This window comes from Lissotriton helveticus, chromosome 9 (assembly GCF_964261635.1).
Source record: "Lissotriton helveticus chromosome 9, aLisHel1.1, whole genome shotgun sequence".
NCBI classification, from domain to species: domain Eukaryota; kingdom Metazoa; phylum Chordata; class Amphibia; order Caudata; family Salamandridae; genus Lissotriton; species Lissotriton helveticus.
Genome location: NC_136070.1, coordinates 689,230,787 through 689,250,467, shown reverse-complemented (window position 1 = coordinate 689,250,467; position 19,681 = coordinate 689,230,787). Strand labels below are relative to the sequence as shown.

General features: G+C 42.2%; 1 protein-coding gene across 1 annotated transcript in view; it reads left to right on the top strand.

Moving 5' to 3' along the window:
- Positions 1–19,681, top strand: part of LOC144783247 (growth/differentiation factor 3-like) — a 144,895-nt gene that overhangs the window by 38,112 nt on the left and 87,102 nt on the right. The gene's annotated exons all lie outside the window — the stretch shown is intronic.

Sequence of the window (19,681 nt, the reverse complement as noted above, 5' to 3'; positions counted from 1 at the left end):
AACCTTTCATACTGGCCTGCCTGTATATATTTTTGGCAGTATTGAAACCTGAAAGTTGATATCGGAATATTAATTATCCCATGTATTATCCATTCAATGACAGGTCATTCTGACATTGTCAATGGCAATCTCTCGAGTTTCTCAATGCTCAGGATTGTATAATCAGCACCCTTTTGTGCCATACAGATTTGTTTATCAGTAAGGTTAAAGATATTAAATAATGACGTTGTGTTGATTAAACGCCAAGGCACATAGCCTGAACGCAGATTTTGTAACGTCCAGCCAAGCTGTACAATAGAACGCAATTGCGACTGACCGTGTTGTAACATCAGTAAGTCTTGCGATATTATATCGATTGCTGAAGACACAATGCTGTCCAGAGAATATATTCTGGAGGACAGAGTCATTAACCCATTGTCCACCACAGAAAGTGATTTTTCCAAATTAATACGGTCAATTTCCCGTATTTTCTCTGCTGTCTCAATTTGAGCTTCTTTCCAGGCTTCGTTATATGCTGCATATATAGAGGCCGCTATGAAACGTTTTTGACGCTGTTTGCGTGGTCCCATAATGAAATCACGCAAGTCAGCACCTTCTGTAAGTAAAGTTAGGTGTTGCTTAATTTCTGCCAGTGTGGATGTTTGTAGCCATTGAAGGCAGAGCTTGCCCACACTGTAGGTGGTTACTATCCCTGGATGTTGTCTTTGGGAATATCTAGGGTCTGGCCTGGTCAATGTGAACCCCTGTATTTTGTTCAGGAATCTGTCTTGACAGTTATTTGTATCTGTGGGCCAGATCAACCATTGTTTCCATTCAGGATGTGTTCTGTTTTGGTTTAATATATGGTTTACGTCTATCTCAACATCTATACTGTTCACTGTTGGCTTTGGAATAGACGGTTTGTTTAAATCTTTGATTTTGGCTATGCCAAGACAGGTAGTTTGTTGAATAGTGTCATTCAAAAATATAATTTGTTCTGGGATCATGCAGGCTCTAAACAATGAATCTATACCTTGTACTTGCCAATCTCTTGTACCCCAAATAGTTTTTGCTTCAATATTATTGTTCCAGAAATCAAAACCAAATGTATTAATTTGCTCAAAAAATGAATCTGAATATATCAATTTTGTGTTTGTAAGCATGGTCTTCATACCTGTCTTATTTGACAATTTGAAATAAAATGTTTCTGCTTTACTTGTGTTAAACCCTGAAAAGTATGAATATTTATCATAAAATGTTTTCGAGCTACCTTTTGGAGGAGTAGCACAATGTTCCCATTGGTTATAATTTAAAACATTTCTAGGTTGTGCAGATTTATGTAGATAATAGTTACCATAGTGGTTGTAGCAGAACATCTGATCATAATTAGACGAACCCTGCAAATAATCATGTTCTGTAAATTTAGCAGACATCACTAGGTCAGACATCATATCATTAATACTTTCAAAGTCCCAATCATCAGCAAATGTGCTTGGTTTTACAAAGTCACTCAATGAGATCTTGAATTGGTGTGGATACTTCAGGATTTCAACCGGACCATAGATTTCATAATCAGTATTGTCCCATGCTACCCCGCCGGGTATAGGGTGGCTGTGAAGTTGACTGAAGAAAGTTCTCTTTTCTCGACGTGTGAAGATGTGTGTGGTTTAAGGACCAAGTTGATTTTCTGGCTTGCTGTGTCCATTGTTGCATATTTTCCCTCAATGAAATGTCCCAAGCATAGTACCATGATGAGCCAAAGTATGAGGATAAATGCACCTAATGCCACCCAAATTTCAATCCATGGAGAAATCAGATAAGTTTCTTTCAGTTGTTGAAAAAGTTCCTTAGCTTTATCTTTAAAAGTTTTTGTTGATGGCTGTTTCTCAGATTCACTCAGATCTTCAGAGAAATCATCGAAGTTGATGAAGTAGCCGGATGCTGTTCTGTCAATTGTTCCAATTGCTTCTGGATTACTTTTTGCTTTTGGAGTTTGCTTTGTTTCATCAGCATAGTCATTTGTTACTTCATTGTAGATCGGTGTGTCTTGGCTAAATGTTTTTATTTGGGTTTTAAGAGGTTTAAGTTCCATTGCTTTGTTGCATAGTCCTTGTTGATTTACTGTAGAGTTTTCGAATGTGATTAGTCTCTCAGTTTGAACCTCTGTATTCGTAGCAAACTTTGGTGTTCTACTACTTCTTGGGAGTCCACTTGGCCTACTGTTTGTTATCGGCCACATGATTGTGGTTTTACCAGGTCGATGGATACAACTCGGTTCTCCTTTTTGCCAGCAAGGGGCGGTAGTACTACTGATCTTGTCCCGTTGACAGACAAGACAGGAACTGCTTTTCTGTAAGAAGGCCCAAATTCCTTCTTTACCGCGATCTTTTCTCTGACTAGATCCCCGACTTTTGAAATCCAGACAGGCCTTGCTGGGACAGGTGGTTTCTCTTCAGTTGTTGTTGGCTGCTGTTTCAACTTTATGTTGCTCAGGTCTTTCCTTGTTTCATTTAAGTCCTGTAAAATAGCCAAACGATCTTTGATATCAAAGCATCTATCTTTAACCACTGAAGTCTGACTATCAAGATCTTGGATCATCATTCTAGTCCCGAACAATAGTTCGTACGGACTGAATCCTTTCAGAGAATTTCTTGGCAGGTTATTTAGACTACGTTGGACACTTATTAAATGTTTGACCCACCCAGCTCCCGAACCTAATACCTTTTCCGTTATAGATAGCTTTATGCCTTGGTTTTTTCTTTACACCATCCCGTATCCCTCAGGAAGGAAGTGAGAAGAGTCCCGCTATGCAATGCTCATTTGGCCATGCTTCCCCATAAGCTTGAGGGCTAAAGGGAAAATATTAGTCAAAACGTAGCATGCTCCTAGCGTATATGCCATTATAGACTCGCAAATCTTTTTATAACAGTCCAGACGTCAGCCGAGCGCTGGGGTCTACATTATAAGTGAAAATTAGTCTTTTTATGTTAATATGACGCTTTTTTTCATGATGGGTACTTTCTTATTGTTGTTGTTTATCTGGAGCGAAATGCCATGGCAATAGTCCTCCTCGCTCGCCACTGCGATCTCTGTTACAGTCTTGGCAGTTTTTTGCAAAAATGTGATGATGCAGACTCATGCCTGGCCACCAGTACACTGATTGTAATTCTTCTAGGGAATCTTTTAGCTTGAGGTGTCTAAGACCCTCGCCCATATGTGCGTCTGCGATTAATAAGCCTCTCCTGTCCATGTTTGGAATTACTCTGTCCCCCACTCCAGGGATTCGAGCAAAAGGAACGGAGTTTGCATCGATTATGTATGTATAGTTGAGTGGGTAATTGATCAGTAGCGCTGAGCAGTCACCTTTTGATGATGTTCTCACCGCCAGCACTGTTTCACCGTCAATGTATTTTACTGTACGCTTTTTTGTAGCTACGGAAGCCGATTTAGTTGCAACCGCTGTGGCTGTCTCAGCCAATGAATTCCCTGCAACGTGAACGCCATCACGCCGATGACTCACTGAATGTATCACGTGAGTTTTTGGTAGTTCTTTCTTTAAAAGAACTACTTGTTCCCAAAGCGCTTTCTGCTTTATTGTGGCACCTGTGTCATCTTTGTAACCATTCTGAATCCATTTCTGTAAATCGTTATTGTATGATGTGACGCAGTAATGCGAATCGCACACTATAAGTGTCGGGAATTCGCGATCGGCATTATCTAGCGCCATTTTTAACGCTATAATTTCAGTTTGTTGTTCTGAATTATTCTCCACTGAGTGTGTTTTTGTCAATAGAGGTCTTAGTTTACCTCCGCGCCACACTTCTTTTGTAACTTCACATGTGGGGTTGTATGCTTGTTCTCCCCAAACTGAGGGTTGAGCATGGCCGTCTGTATAAATTATACAGGCGTACTGTCGTAAAGGCAGAATGTCGATTGGCAGAGGGTATGTTTTTTCATAATCTAGATATTCTAGTTCTTTCAATTCTGGATCAAAATAGTAGTATACTTTCTCTGTAGTAATTGAATTTACCCATTGTATCCACTATGGATTCAATGCTGTGGTTGGTAAATTACATGGGGTTGTTAATGCCTCAAAGGCTGATTCTGCTGTTCTGACTGTGATACGTCTACCGTCAGCTTTGTCTTTTTCTCTTGCTATAGCCGTTTGAACTGCATGAACAATGTTTTCTTTAACACTGAACTTCTTTTCAGCTTCTGTGTACAAGTGTGATTTGTATGCAATTGGTACCTTTTCTCCCTCATTAGAGGTCAGGTATGTGAATCCGCATCTTCCTGGGATGACTCGAATCACAAGGTTGCGTGTGTTATCACGTGTTTGTAATTTTGTTTTAACTAACATGTCTGTTTGTAAAGATCTCAAAATTTCTGTGTGTTTTTGAGTCCAGTTGATTCTTTTAAAATCTGGTTTTATTAGACCATAGAGAGGTTTAACTGTCTCTGCATAATTTATAATGTAAGTTCTTCCGAAATTCAGGAAGCCTAGAATTGATTGTAAGTTTTTTAATGTTTTAGGTGCTTGGATTACAGCACATTTCTCTAGGAAATTGTCAGCCAGGCTTTTGCCTTCACTTGAAAGTTCATATCCTAAAAACAGGACTGTTAGATGGGCAATTCTTGACTTTTTAAAGTTGAATTTGTAACCCTCTGCTGCGAACCCAAGTATTATGGTGTTCACTCGCTTCAAGTGAGTATCCAAGTCATCATCTGTTAGATAGATGTCGTCGACATAAGATAATGCCTCGTCATCATATGTTTGTAGTAACTCTGTTACTCTCGCTGAGAATAACCCTGGGCTGTTCTTGTGCCCCTGGGGTAAACTACAGACATTTTTTTGCGAGCCATTTACTGAGAACGCCGTCAAATATCTGCTCTCTGGTGCTATATTTTGACAAAAGAATCCATTAGAGATGTCTAACGTTGTTTTGTACTTTTTGCGCACTATGTTATTCATTAGTGCAGCACTATGCGAGTTTTGTACTGCAAAGGTTTTGCAACATGAATTAAGATGTCTGTAATCCAAAACAAGACAATATGAATTGTCTGGTTTGGAGACAGGAAACAAAGGATTATTCATTTGTGAGGTGCAAGTTTCAATCACCCCCTGGTATTCAAGTTGATCTAGGATCTCTTTTACCTGTTTTTTAGCTTCTTGCTTAATTGGGTACTGCCTCTGTGCAGTAGGTTGTGATTTTAACTGGATTTTGTGAGGAGGAGAGTCCTCATCCCATCCCACATGATTTTTATATAAGGCAGGGGCTTGAGCTACTGCCCACTTTCTTGCAAGTGTATATTTTTTATGAATTGGAATATGATTTGAGAAGGCAGGCATAATTATTTCTTCGCCATGTGGGCACTCCCTGACAAACTCGGGTGGCCAGTCTCGTTCAGCTAGAAGGATGTCAGAGCCCTTGGAGAGATTATCCCAAAATAGACCCCTTATTTTTCTAGTCTTATCCCCCTCTATACGCAATGTTATTTCATATATTTTATGAGGTTTGCTAACTCTGGTATCTGCAGTTTCCACTTGAATGTATTCATTCGTGTCCACTGTCTCCAGATGATTCATAAGGACTTTGCGAGCTATGCTCACTTCTGCTGCGCTGTCTAGCATTGTCTGAGCCCATTCTCCGTTTTTCAGCTGTGTCCCCAGTATTCTCGGCATGATTTATTACTTTAATACTGGCTACCTTCTTCTTTGGAAATTGTAATTTTTTATTTTGATGAGCAGGTTCCTTGTCTTTGGACTTGACGTGCTCTTCCCTGTGTTCTGATCGTCCTCTTCTTTCCGATTTCTTCGAGGAAGTCTGAAAAGATTGAGAGGGACGTGTATCAATATCTTGATATTTATCAGGTTTTTTTATATTATCCCTATTTCTAAGGTTGTATCTTTTCACAGAGGCCTCTCTTTGGGGAGACTTGCGTCCTTGGTCAGGAGATCTTTCTCTCCGCCGAGGAGACCTTCCTATGGACTGGAATCTTTTTCCTTTAGGATTGGATTGTTTATTTCCATCCCAGCTCTTTTTTTGAGTGTTCAGATTATTTTTAATAAATACCTTTTCAGGACTTTCAATTAGTTGGGGTTTCACCGGTATTCCACCCAAACTATCTCTTCCTAGTTCTTCATAGGATTTTTCTATAATTCTGGCAATTTCAGATGGTTGGTCTGCTATATTTGTCTCTTTTAACCTCTGGCGGATCGCCACATTTGCTGCTTCTCCCTTTATGTTGGCTAATAATATTGCCGAGACCTGCTTGAAGTCTTTCAGTAATTTCATACCGAGAGTTAAAGCGGGTTCTGGACCGTATTCATCTTGAATTTGTTTTAGCACATCTGGTATTACTGACATGGATGGTACACCATGTGTTTTTGTGTAAATGGAAGCAAAGACTGTTCCCCAAGTGTCACAGTCCTCCACATGTGGTGCGATTCCCATTGGAAGACAGATAGTCAGAATCCTGTGTTTCTCAACAGGGGTGGTATCTGGAAACACCGCCTCAATTTGAGTGATTTTTTGTGCTAACCAGAATGGAATTTGTTCCCGTTTTGTGGGTACTTTACCTAGACAGGACTGTATGTTCTGTGGTGTAATTTTATTTGTGTTCCCCTGATGAGGGGTCAGCTGTGGAATTTTAATTGCTGGTTGGACTGTTGAAGTCCGCATTACATATTGGACTAATTGTCTATGTATTTTTATTAATTGTTTTAGCTGTGCTAAAAGATCTGCTGCAGGCATTTCTTCAATGTCTGGATGTGGTGTGTATCCGGCTAGGACCGGCCACGTTGCTCCTGGTCTACCTAGTGGACCGAGCCTGGTGATGTGATTATTATGTTTTAGGGCGCCATTAAATAAGAGCAGGTGCTCTTGGAATTTGAGTGGTATTTCCACCTCCTCGAAAGGAATGTACTCATTAGGAGGTTCCTCTGTTTTGTAATAGTGGAAGACCTTTGTTACAGCGTTTGCTGCTGGAAAGTTTATCCATGAATAGAATACTTCTGTCTGCCGACATTCGTGTGCCTCAATTACGAATATGACTGTACCACCTCTCGATGTCAGCCCATTTTCTATAAGTTTTAAAGTTATAGATTTTCTTATGTTGACCGGGATGAGTATTATATCCGGGTCATTTTCCTGCATAGTAGTATCAGCTGCTAGGAGTTCAGTTGCTAATCTGACTGTCTCCCTTTCTACTTCACTGTCTGACATTTTACTGTCAGGAAGATTTTGTTTATTTGCAGATCAGGTTTTTTATGGAAACAAAGATTAGATGCACAATATTTTGGAACAGTGTATCCTTCAACGTTGAATAAACCAAGAACCATACATAGGAGTCTCCTCCTGCGAAGTTTGGCGGATATGACCTTTCACCCACTCCAGACGTCTTTGGAGTATTATGGGGAAAAAGGGGCTCTGTGTGAAAAAGCACGACTGAGTTACTCTAGTGTCTTGCGTTAGTTTTATCGCCTATCCAAACGTTGGGCGCCATGTAGTGTAGTTCCTATTATCCCAATAGGCTCTGCGCATTGGAATAATATCTTCAATAGTATAGACCTAGGGCAGAGGTTAACTAGATCTTCTACCGACGATATTAGACTTAAAGTTTTGTGTTTGCCAGCTAGCTCAGAGTTCACTAGAAACTTTCTCGAATAGACAAGGAGGATTTGAACCTCCCTGGATAGACAAGAAGGGATTTAGTTTCTGACAACCATAGAACATGACAACTTTGCTCTCCCCTAATCAAGAGTATATCTCTAGAGTCGTGTGAAAACAAAAGACAACTTATTTTACTCAGTCAGTTCAGTGCATTCTTAGTTTCACCAGATTGTAGAGAAAGGAAGAGATGGGCGTGTTCAATAAAAGATGTTATTTATTGATCAGTCTCTTTTCTCGTACAAGAGAAATGGATCGCTATTATTGCAATACTTATAGTTAAGTAAAGTGCATACAGTAAAGACAGAATTATAAAATAATACTGTAAAAGCATTGATATGGTTTCTAAGCCATATGATATTTAAAATGGATAAAATATATACATACATACATACATTGACTAATCGTACTCAACTGGTGCTTCTAACCACGCCTACCCCAGTGTACCTGACCTAAGCCTAATACGTGGGCGGGAGTAGATAAGTAGCAGTTTAAGTTAAGTTTGTTTTGCCAAGGGACTGACTCAAGAATTCTCTGCAAGGGGTTATTCAGTTCTGTACCTGGGATCTAGAAGGTTTGAGGGCTGGTATCTCTTATCCCAGGTCTTGATATTCCAGCTGCCTGCGAGGGCTGCTTGGAAGCGCCGGAGCTGGATTTCTCGGCAGGAGAAAAGCAGCGTCTCTCTCTCAGCGCGTCAGGAAGGAGGGGCAGCGTCTGTGGGCTTCGCTCTCAGCTGGGCTCCTCGGCAAGTCTCGCTGCTCCAATCTCGTCACCACCGCGTGTGTTTGCTTAAGGCAATGTCGGTAATATTTATACCTGAAAGGTGCCGAGATTGACGTAAGGATGGACATAAATACGTCAATAAGGATGTCATACGAACTGATCGTTAGCACATTCTTTACTGAAGTTCTCGGAGAACTCAAAACAATGGCTGCGGGGATTTCCCAGGTCGCTGTAGGTTTGATTTGTTTTGAGAACTCCGTATGCCTATCAGGGGGCTGGAGGAATATCGCTTGCCTAATTAGATGGCATGCGTTATGACTTAATCAGATAACGCGCTTCTGTGCCGTGGTGTGGCTTAATCAGATAACGGGTTTTTGCGCCGTTGAATGGCTGCTAGTTACTTATTAACCAGACAAGGGTCAGGAATAGGGGGATCGATACAGTACCCATAGCAAATACATCACAGGGGAAACTTAAAACCCTAAAAAGAATACTTAACCTAAAACCGGTCAAAATGAATCGCGAGTGTTCAGACATGGAAAGGGTTAAATATGGTTGAATTTTACCCTGCATTAGTACGAATTGATGGGCTACTACAGACTTTTTCTTATTTTCCGCTGTCATTCTAATGCCTTCCAGGCGTTTCATACATTTTATTTTTAGTGACTTCCTCATAATATTACACATAGACAAAGGATCATCATAGTAACTCATACAGCCAATGTCTCCAAGAAAGTCCCTGATATAAGTAAACCACCTTATCCTGCTCACCTAATCCAAGCTTAATCCATCCCTTAAAATAGCACGATTCAGTACACACCCATCATTGGTCCAAGCCCTATGCTACAGCAGTACTGGTTGGACTCTAATTGCATCTTCAATGTGGGGTTGGCCGAGTTCCATATGACAAATGTAACTTGAGACACTCTCAGGTACAGCCAAGATGAATCTCAAGAATTTATTTTCTACAACCTGAATAGATTTTACATTGTCGTACCCCCAGAGCCCAGCACCATAGACGGCAATAGAGACGCAAGTGGCATTAAAAATTCGCAGAAGTTCTACAGTAGTTTTTTTTCCCCATCTTTTTAGAAAAAAATGTAAGGGCTGTGATGGATTTGCAGAGCAGGACTTTCCTTGCTTTTATGGCATCTGCCCAGGTCCCTGCTTCATGAAATAAAATGCCAAGATATGAAAAGGTAGAGGTAAAGTCTAGAGGACTGGCATTAATGATCATCGGCCTCCTTTTTCTAATAGAACCAGGGCCACAATTCATGGTGAATGTTTTAGAACAATTGATTTGCAAATCCAAGTTTGTCAGAAATGTATTAAAAGATGTTATAAGGAGTTGTAAGGCCACTGGCGTGCGAGCCATTAAGACCGCATCATCTGCGTATAGTAACGCAGGGATCGGTCTTTTGGCTACCCTTGGTATATCACAAGTTGTTTCCACCAGGGCATCCTCTAATCCATTAATATATACCAAGAATAAAAATGGCGCTAGGACGCAACCCTGGCGTACCCCATGCCCTACATCAAATAATCTAGTACAGTCACCATTTTTTCCATATCGCACTGTTGCGATAGCGCCTGAGTACAATTCCTTAAAAAAGGAAATTATACTTCCCTCTACACCGAGGAATTCCATAATGGCACATAACTTGCTGTGTGAAACACAGTCAAACGCTGACGTCAAGTCAACGAAAGTAAAATAAATAGCTTCCTGCCGTGCCTTAATATATTTCTGTTGAAGGATAAATAAATTCAGACCCTGATCAACTGTTCCCACCCCCTTTTGAAACCCATATTGGAGGTCACTAATAATACAATTATCTTCCGCCCATTTTTGCAGCCTACCTAATATTACTCTCCCTAGAATTTTTACAGTGCTATCTAATAAGGAGATAGGTCGATAGCACGTGGGATTTTGCCTGTCCCCTTTTTTAAAAATAGGCACTATAACTGACATAAACCATGATGGAAGTAGGCTCGTCTTTAAGGATGCATTAAACAGTTGCACCAAAAATGGGCCCCATAAATCGATGTTATTTTTAAACAAATCGGGAGGTATGCCATCCGGACCTGGGGCTTTACCGCCCTGTGTTGCTTTTAAGACTCTCAGTTACTTCTTTTAAGGTAACATTTAATTCTAAGTCCTTAGCTTTAATTTCCCCCTGCTGCTGCATTATTGACCGCAACGGAGGATTCTGTCCATCAGTTAAAGTACTATACAGACTAGAATAGTGATCCACCCAAGAGTCCTCGGTAATGGCAATTTCAACACGTGCTTTATCTGCACCAAAGAAAGGGGCATTCACTGCTTTCCAGAAAGCACAAACATCCTTACTCTGTGAAGCCTCGCAAAGTGTCTCCCAGGCCTCCGTTTTAATTGCCAACTTCCTCTTTTCAGTGTGCACTGATAAGATCTCCGCGCCTCCCTGACCAATGTAAGATCACGGGGGACAACATGTAGCGCTTTCTTGAGCTCAGAGTGAGCCTTTGTGCAGGTGGTATCAAACCATTTTCCCGGCTTTTTTTTACATGATTTAGAGGCCACCCATAGGTTGTCCTTAATTTGACAAGCAATGACCTTAAACTGTTTAAGGATCTCCTGACTACCAACACTCTCATCTAGAACGGTCAGAAAACTAGGCAAGCAATTAGTTAGCAAGGTACACAAAAAGTCATTTGGAACCACCCTATCCCATTTAAGAACATAACCATTTTGCCTTACCATGCTAATATCAGAAACTTTATGCATGGATGTCTTTTCTACGCCCTTTCCCCGGAACGGGTTTATGATCTCCATAAATATTGGTGTCCGCAAAGGAACTGTAGATGTAGGTTATATATGCGGCAAAGTTCTCGGAATCTAGCAAGGAATTCTTATACCATGCTCACAATCTAGCAAGGAATTCTTAGACCATTCTCACATGATGCAATTGTTGTGTTTCTTGTTACTATAGCCACGTTTCAAATATTTTATACTGAAAACTTTGACGTCCCGCAATCCTGTCTTGCATTGTACTCAAAACACTGCAGCAAAACTTTATACATTATGTATAAATGCAGCTACTTTACTAGAGTGGTTCCTTCTGTTGTTCAGTATAGATTTTCTTTCCTATCTGTCAAACTAAAATATTATGCCATTACTACTAAAAGCTTTCTTAGTCTACTTATGCTTGAATATTACAGAACCCGAATAAAGAGGTCTGTCCTCCCAGAAATCATTGATGTGGCTGAAATTTAGAACTGCACGCCCGTCTTGAACTCTGTCATTATTTAAATAGGATTCTGACCCAATGGCATAACTGAAATTTTGTTCTGTTAGAACTGCGTGTTATTCTAGGCACAGCCACCAGTGAAGACAGTTTTTTCCAGACATGCTGCCTTGTCCAGAGTGTTGCTCTGCAGATATCTTCTGCATAACCAGGTAGAAGTGCACTCACTTTTTGCAAACAGTGAGGTTAAAGTGAGATGCCTTATCAAGAGCAAGGCAAGGATTGTACCCCAGGGCTTTCTCATTGGACAAACAAGTGTCAAAAGGAATAAATATTATTGTATGCTTAATGTCACGCACCTCCCCATCCCCGCCACGCACCTCCCCATCCCCACGATACACTCAAATCCCAGTAGACCCTCCACACTAAACAACAGAATATCTGTCCCGAATAACCTTAGAAAAGTCCCCCTCTCTCTAGTACCCTCTACCTCCCCTAACACACCCCATCTCAAATGCACTCTCCTCAACTGCAGATCAGCTTCTAAGCACTCCTCTGCCATTGCCGATCTCATTCTATCATTGGACCTTGACCTAATCATCTTAACTGAAACCTGGCTAACCGATTCTTCTACACCTATAATGGACATTCTGGTTCCCCCCAACTACCACATCATTAGGCTTGACAGGTCTGGCAAGATAGGCGGTGGAATTGCATGCATATACAGGAACAACCTTTCGGTCCTGAAAGTCTCCGCACCTTCCCTAGCCTCCTTAACTTCCTGCGAATACATCTGCCTCGATATTATCAGTGAGGGTAAACCGATAAGCTCTCTTCATGGCATTTACCACCCACCCAGAGATAACCTCACCTTTGCCCAACAAATCATGGACATGATTTCAACTAACGCCGGACGACAGCTCACCCAAATATACCTTGGTGACTTCAACCTCCACTGGAATGATCACAATGATGCGGTGGTAAATAGTCTTAAAAATTTCCTCAACGCCCTGGACCTCACACAATTATGCAACAGTCCGACCCATGAGAAAGGTTCTATCCTCGACCTTATCATCGCCAAAGAGGACGCTATTCAACTTGAGTCTATCCAACCTTGTGACTGGTCAGACCATCATATCGTCACATTCTTCATCAGTGAAAAAGTCAAACTCAACATGACTCAATCCTCCAGACCTAAAATATGGAAAAGAGACTTGAAAAAACTCAACACATACTCCCTACCCCCGAACAGCCGCGACCTCCTGCTCCCTCCCACGGGCGCAACAGATGTTCAATCCTTGACTGACCACTATCTCAACGCCATGACCTCAATAATTAATGAGGCTGCTCCCATGCAGCTAAAAAGAGTTTCCGCTAAAATCTCCAATCCATTGTACGACGGGAGTCTCAATGAAGATAGACGAGCCATGCGAATGGCAGAGCGCACCTGGAGAACAGCTCCCTCTGCACTGCACCTGAAAACCCTGAAGAAAAAGAGAAACGCCTACTTCAGGAAAATAAAGCGCTCAAAAGCAAACTTCTTCAGCCTCCAGCTCGATCAAGCAAAAATACGTCCAAGAAAACTGTTCGAGCTAATCAGAACACAAGCCAAGGAACAACCCCAACCTCTCAGTACTGTGGGCAAGGCACCCTCCTGTGAAGACTTTGCCGCTTTCTTTACCCAAAAAACTGATAACATTAAGAGTGATCTCCGCATTGACGCAAGCCTCTACACCACACCCAACTGCATAACACCCACCGAGCTAAAAAACAATGCCACATGGTCATCCTTTGACACCTACTCCGAAGAAGAAATAGGCAAACTGCTCAGCACCTTGAAACCTTCTAATCACCTCACGGATCCCCTCCCTGCCAACGCTGTCAAAGATTTCACTCCATGGCTCCTTCCACTATGGACTAAAATTATCAACAGCTCGCCCCAACAAGGAACAATCCCTGACTCCCTCAAAGTCGGACAAGTCACACCCTTACTAAAGAAACCTACGGCCGACCCATCCGACCTAAACAACTACCGTCCCATTACCAATATTCCCACTCTCGCCAAACTATTGGAAAAATGCGCACAACTACAGCTAACTAAACACATTGATCAGTTTGATATCCTTAACACTCATCAATCAGGCTTCCGAGCAGGACACAGTACTGAAACTGCTATGACTCACATAATTGACGACGCCCTACAAATGCTGGATCAAAACGATACCTGCCTCCTCATCCTTCTTGATCTCTCCTCAGCATTCGACACTGTTAAACATGAGAACTTACTCGAACTTCTGAACACAAGAATGGGTCTATCTGGGACGGTTCTCAAGTGGTTCACCTCCTTCCTACACAACAGGTCGCAGAAATTCAAGAGTAACAACCTGATGTCCTCGCCAATACCTGTTTCGTTAGGTGTCCCCCAAGGATCCTCCTTATCACCAACTTTGTTCCACCTAGTTATGGAACCTCTCACCACCTTGCTACAAGCATCCAATGTTCTTTTTCACATGTACGCAGATGACACCCAATTATATCTCAAACTACAATCCCCCAATGACATTTTACTCCTGAACTCAACGATCAGAAGCACCCAATCCTGGCTTGCCAATAATCATCTCAAACTCAACGCTCTGAAAACAGAGTTCCTTCTGATCTCACCCCCCGCGAAGATCTCTACCACTCAAACATGGCTTAAACAGCTAACTGCAGTCAATGTCCTACCCACCATCGTGGACTCAGCAAAATCTCTAGGCATAACTCTCGACTCCAATCTCAACATGCAGCATCATATCAGCAAGGCTACTAAGGGAGCGAACTTCCAAATCAATACCCTGAGGAAACTCAAACCCTTCTTACCAGCCAAAGACTTCCAAACTGCAGTACAAGCACTAGTAATTCCGCGAATTGAATACGGCAGCCTCGCCCTCTGCGGTCTCCCGTTAACCACCACTGCACCCCTAAGAGCCTCTCTAAACGCTGCAGCGAGACTTATCACTGGGTCAAAAAAACACTCGCATATCTCCCCTGACTTGAAATCCTTGAACTGGCTGCCTTTTGAAGCCAGAATACATCTGAAAATCGCATGCTTGACACACAAGGCTGTACACCTGAGCTCTCCCGGATACCTCACCCAGAAACTGTCAATCTCTGGCGGCTCTAGATACACCAGAGGCATAAACAATCTCCTGTTAAAACCTCAAATATTCCTGAAGGAAAAGACGTATAAACGCTCTTTCTCAGGAATGGCACCCAGGATCTGGAACTCACTCCCTCCTGAAATCAGGCTCATCCCCTCCGTCACACTTTTTAAGAAGGAAGTAAAAGCTATTCTCATGGCCGAATACACTTGATCTATTAACATGAATCTGCAAAGTCTCTGCACCGATCTGTATTCTTCTCCTCGACCTCTACGACTATGTCTTTTTCCTGTATTATTCTGCTCGATCCCTGCGATTATGTGTTTTTCATGTATTATTCTGATTGATCCCTACGACCATGTGCTTTAACTGTATTATTGATTCACTTACCTGACCATCTACATGCAGTATTGATTTACCTGTGCTTTTATGTTCCCTCACGTACCTACCCATCCCACTTACTACCTATAATGTCCATATACTTAATGACCTGTTACTCATTCTTTTGTTGGTATTCCCTACTTTGTAAAGCGCTCTGATATCTGCAAAGATCTTGTTCGCGCTATATAAAACTTTCAAAATAAATAAAGAAAATAAAATAATGCAGTATGGAGGATCCAGCACCTTTTGACCATATGCCTATGCCTAAGAGAAGTTATTATAAAATCTATTGTGGATAATACGCCCCTGCCAATAAACGGTAGGGGCGAAGGGGAGCTCTAATTGACCAATTTCATTTGCTTACCCTAGATCTTCAGAGTGAACAATATCGTTTAGCAGGTCTCCACAGGTGGAGTGCTCAAAGTGTGTTAAATCAATGTCTTGGTCCAGCATGATACCACATACACCTTTCCGGCTTTTCTTACACATAGTACAGTTGAAGTCTCCCCCCCAAACAACCCATACATCTTTAGCATTATTGTCTGTTTCTTTGCTCACGTCATTGCCCAACTTTTTAAGTATTGATTCCAAGTCTGCAAGAGGAATGTTGTTATAAAAATGTATAATTAAAAGACACAATTCCTTATTTGCATCTATCCGTACTAACTGGTAGTAAGGATTACATGAGAATAATTGGATCTTCTGGCAGTTTAAATAATTAGATATGAAAACCGACAATCCCCCTTTAGCCCTGCCATGATGGACCCCTACTGCTGATGTAAACAGAGTTTTGTAGCCGGAGAGATGGAAAGGTTCTAAGGCCCATGTCTCCTGAAAGCATAGGATGCCGAACTCTTCTATTGTTTTTAACCACGTAGGATTTAATATTTTGGATCTAAGCCCTGGCACATTCCAAAACATTAAGCGACTAACTTCCCTATTGGAAGGATCACTTCCCACTCGTACCTCCACTTTTAGTTCTAAATCTCCATGTAAATCAATTGAAATGCCACTATTATCAGAACTCTGCTGTACTTCCCCAATAGGTAAATTAAAACTGTCTGTCTGCTTGGCAACACCACTTTCCCCTACTGCTAGCTGCCTCACTGAGGGAACTTGGTATTTATTGATATTGCCCCGGTGATTAATCACTGTGTCCTGAGAACATGTATGTTTTGGCTGAAGGACAAATACGTTACTATTAGAAGCAGGTTCTGTAGTCATGGAAAATACCCTTTGGGAACTACCCGCAACATCATTTCCTGTGCCCCCAGGAAGAAGTCAATTAACTCCCTCCATGCCCGTTAAGGCCGCATAGCGGTTATAAACGGGTATAGAGTAGTCAACCTGATGTTGAAAAAACGGCCTCAAGTGACTTTCCTGTGTTCGATATAGGGGCCTAGAACAAACGTTCTGACTTCTAAATGGAGGCCCAATGTTATTTTGAAACAGGGGCCTTAGATTTGTTAGAGGGTCCATTAGCCCTCTAGGGCAAAAGTAGGTCAAGTCACGCACAACAATTCCACTACTACCATCTTGCGGAAACCAGTTCACAATATGACTAACAGCCCTACCATCCCTGAAATTTACTATAATGATGTCACCCGTTATGTCCTTTATTCTTTGTCCCAACCAGGAAAGACGCCTGGCGAATAAAATTTCTCCATTTATTTCTGGTGGTAACGGGCGATTCTGTCTAAGCCAGAACATAGCTTTATTTTTCAACTGGTGCTGATCTTCTCTGCCACCCTCCTCTAGGACTGGCACTCCGGTAAAGACCACCACATACGGAACAGCTTCCGGAGGAAGTTCTACTGTACGCCTCTTAGGTGGAAATACCCTAGCCATGTTTCCATGATCATTCGGTTTTGGAGCATTTTCTGGGGTATTGGATTTACCTGGAATATTTGGTTTTCCGCCTATATGATGCTCTTTATCTACACTTTTCGCATTAGCCACTGTTGTTTTAGAGGGCATTGGTTCCAATGGCTTTGATGTAGCTTGATTAGCAATTTTTGATGCTTTCTGGATGACAACAGTTGGGGGTAGTGCAAGAATTGGGGGAGCTGGTATGGGCTTTGGTAGATATTTAATTACTCCTTTAATTTCCCCAATTGCCTGTTCTAAATGTCCCAGTTGTTCGGCTACTCCTTTTAGCCTCTCTATTACTGGGAATATAAGCGATTTAATTAGTTGTTCCATACTACCAATTAGATCAATGCTAGATGGATCTTGTATTGGGAAACCAGGTGGAATAACTTTTGCAGGTGAAGTGGGTGCATTAGATGAAGAACATACTGCATTCCCAAAATTAGTATGGCTAAACTTATTTATCTGTGGAGCATTCCGCCTTTTCCTCCTTTTTTTTGGGGGTGGTCCTTGAATTCGGGAGTTTTTAGAGAAATCTTTGTTTTTGGGGTTGGCTCTGCTGGTGGTGACAAAGTATCTGGCAGGACCTCTAGCTCTGGAGTTGAGTTACAAAAAGACGCTAACATATTAATGACCGGGTCATTATTTACAACTAATGGCGAGGTTCTGTCTTGGAAAAGTAACGGGATACTATCATTAAGGGAAACCTCACAACCCTCATTCTCACAGGGTGTGGCGGGAAGCGGTGATAAGGCTAACTGTATTGGGCCCAGAGAAGAGCGCTTATTCTTAATAAGTTCAATAGAGCGGCGTCTATCGGCCCGTCGCTCTGCAAGTGCATTTTCTCTGTCCGTTCCTATGGTAGTCCTAATGACATAGTTGTCAAGTGTTCCTTGATTTACCCCTCCTGGGAATGATGTTTTGTCCTTGGGGAGAGACGTCATCTTGGTTACCAAAGAAAAGAGTAAATTATATCGAACCGGTCAGTAAGTATGCATTTACCAAGAACAGAGTACTTCAATGAGTCTGCTTACTGGAATGTAGAATGTAGCAAAAATAAAGGAATCCTGAACGTGGGTTCGTCTTCAGAAAAGGGGGGGGGCCAGCCTCCTCTGGCCTCTGAGGGCCACAGAGGGCCAGCCCTTTGCCCGGGCTTCGCCCGGCGCACCCGCGCGCTCCCGCGCAGCGGGATCCTAGGTCGATTAAGTAGACCGCGTACTGACCGGGGGGGTGGGGCCAATCAGTGAACGCAGACCAGGTGTAGAGGTCTCGCAGGGACTCCTGAGCAACCGAGTCCCTGTGGCGTTCAGGTAGCCCGCACCTTCTCCCCCCGCAGTTCACAGCACCAGAGCCCAAGGAGCAAAGTAGCACTTCAGAGGGTCCCACGGCGCGAAGCGGCACCCGCGAAGCGGGTGCGGCAAGATGCAGCGTCTATCAGGTAGCGTCCTTTAATCAGGTAATGTCCTCCCCAGAGTGCGATCTCCACCGCTACTTGATGCAAACAAGGCTCCCACTTGGGCTTAACGGTCAGCAGAGTTTGTAGTACGTACTGACCGGGGGGTGGGGCCAATCAGTGAACGCAGACCAGGTGTAGAGGTCTCGCAGGGACTCCTGGGCAACCGAGTCCCTGCGGCGTTCAGGTAGCCCGCACCTTCTCCCCCCGCAGTTCACAGCACCAGAGCCCAAGGAGCAAAGTAGCACTTCAGAGGGTCCCACGGCGCGAAGCGGCACCCGCGAAGCGGCACCCGCGAAGCGGGTGCGGCAAGATGCAGCGTCTATCAGGCAGCGTCCTTTAATCAGGTAATGTCCTCCCCAGAGTGCGATCTCCACCGCTACTTGATGCAAGCAAAATCAATAACTCTGACTAAACACTTAATAGGTCCCAAAGGCGAGACCTACTGCTTATGCCAATGCTTGTTTCTTTAGCTTCCAGCTGTCCATGTTTTGATTGTGTGCCCAGCACTTCTTTCAATACGCCGCAAATATTTAAGGCATGTTTTTTTACAGTATAAAATCGCAACAGCAGAACAGGCCCGTAATTTTCTTCTGCTCCCACCATCTGAACTGATTTGTTTTAAAAAATTTCGCTTTTTTAAAGAATTTTTGAATGTATATTAAAAAAATAGTTTTTTAGTCGTAGGTAATCCTCATACCTTTATAGTACTGTGTGATGTGTTCTCGTGTATTGGCACTTTGTTATGCACTTTAAGCACTGTAATTAGTCATTAAATACGAAAATCAATGCTTATTTCTACTGTGTTCAAGCACTCCTGTAAGATAGTTAATCAACAAAGCGCAATTCCTTAGAAGCATAGCTCCTGGGTAATTATTTGTGAGAAAAGTCCTAGAATAGGGTATTAATGCACTAGCACTTTTGTATTGCATTAGCACTTTATTTGGCACCTTATAAATATACTTGCTGCTACTTCCATTTCACGATCACCTTCCTAAAATGATTTATGAAAATTGTTATGTGTATATTGGATGGTAATGGTATTTTTATCTTAAATGTTGTAGCCGACTGTAGTGATGAACTTATTGAAGAAAAGAGAATTTGACTACATGAGAATTATGCAATTAAGGAAAATTGAATATGTATCTCTTTGTGGTTTAGAGGCTGTCCTCTGTCGTCCTCCAGAGTGTAGAGTCTATTGAAGATAAGTGATGATGTACTCTCGGGTGTAACCTAGAAAAATTC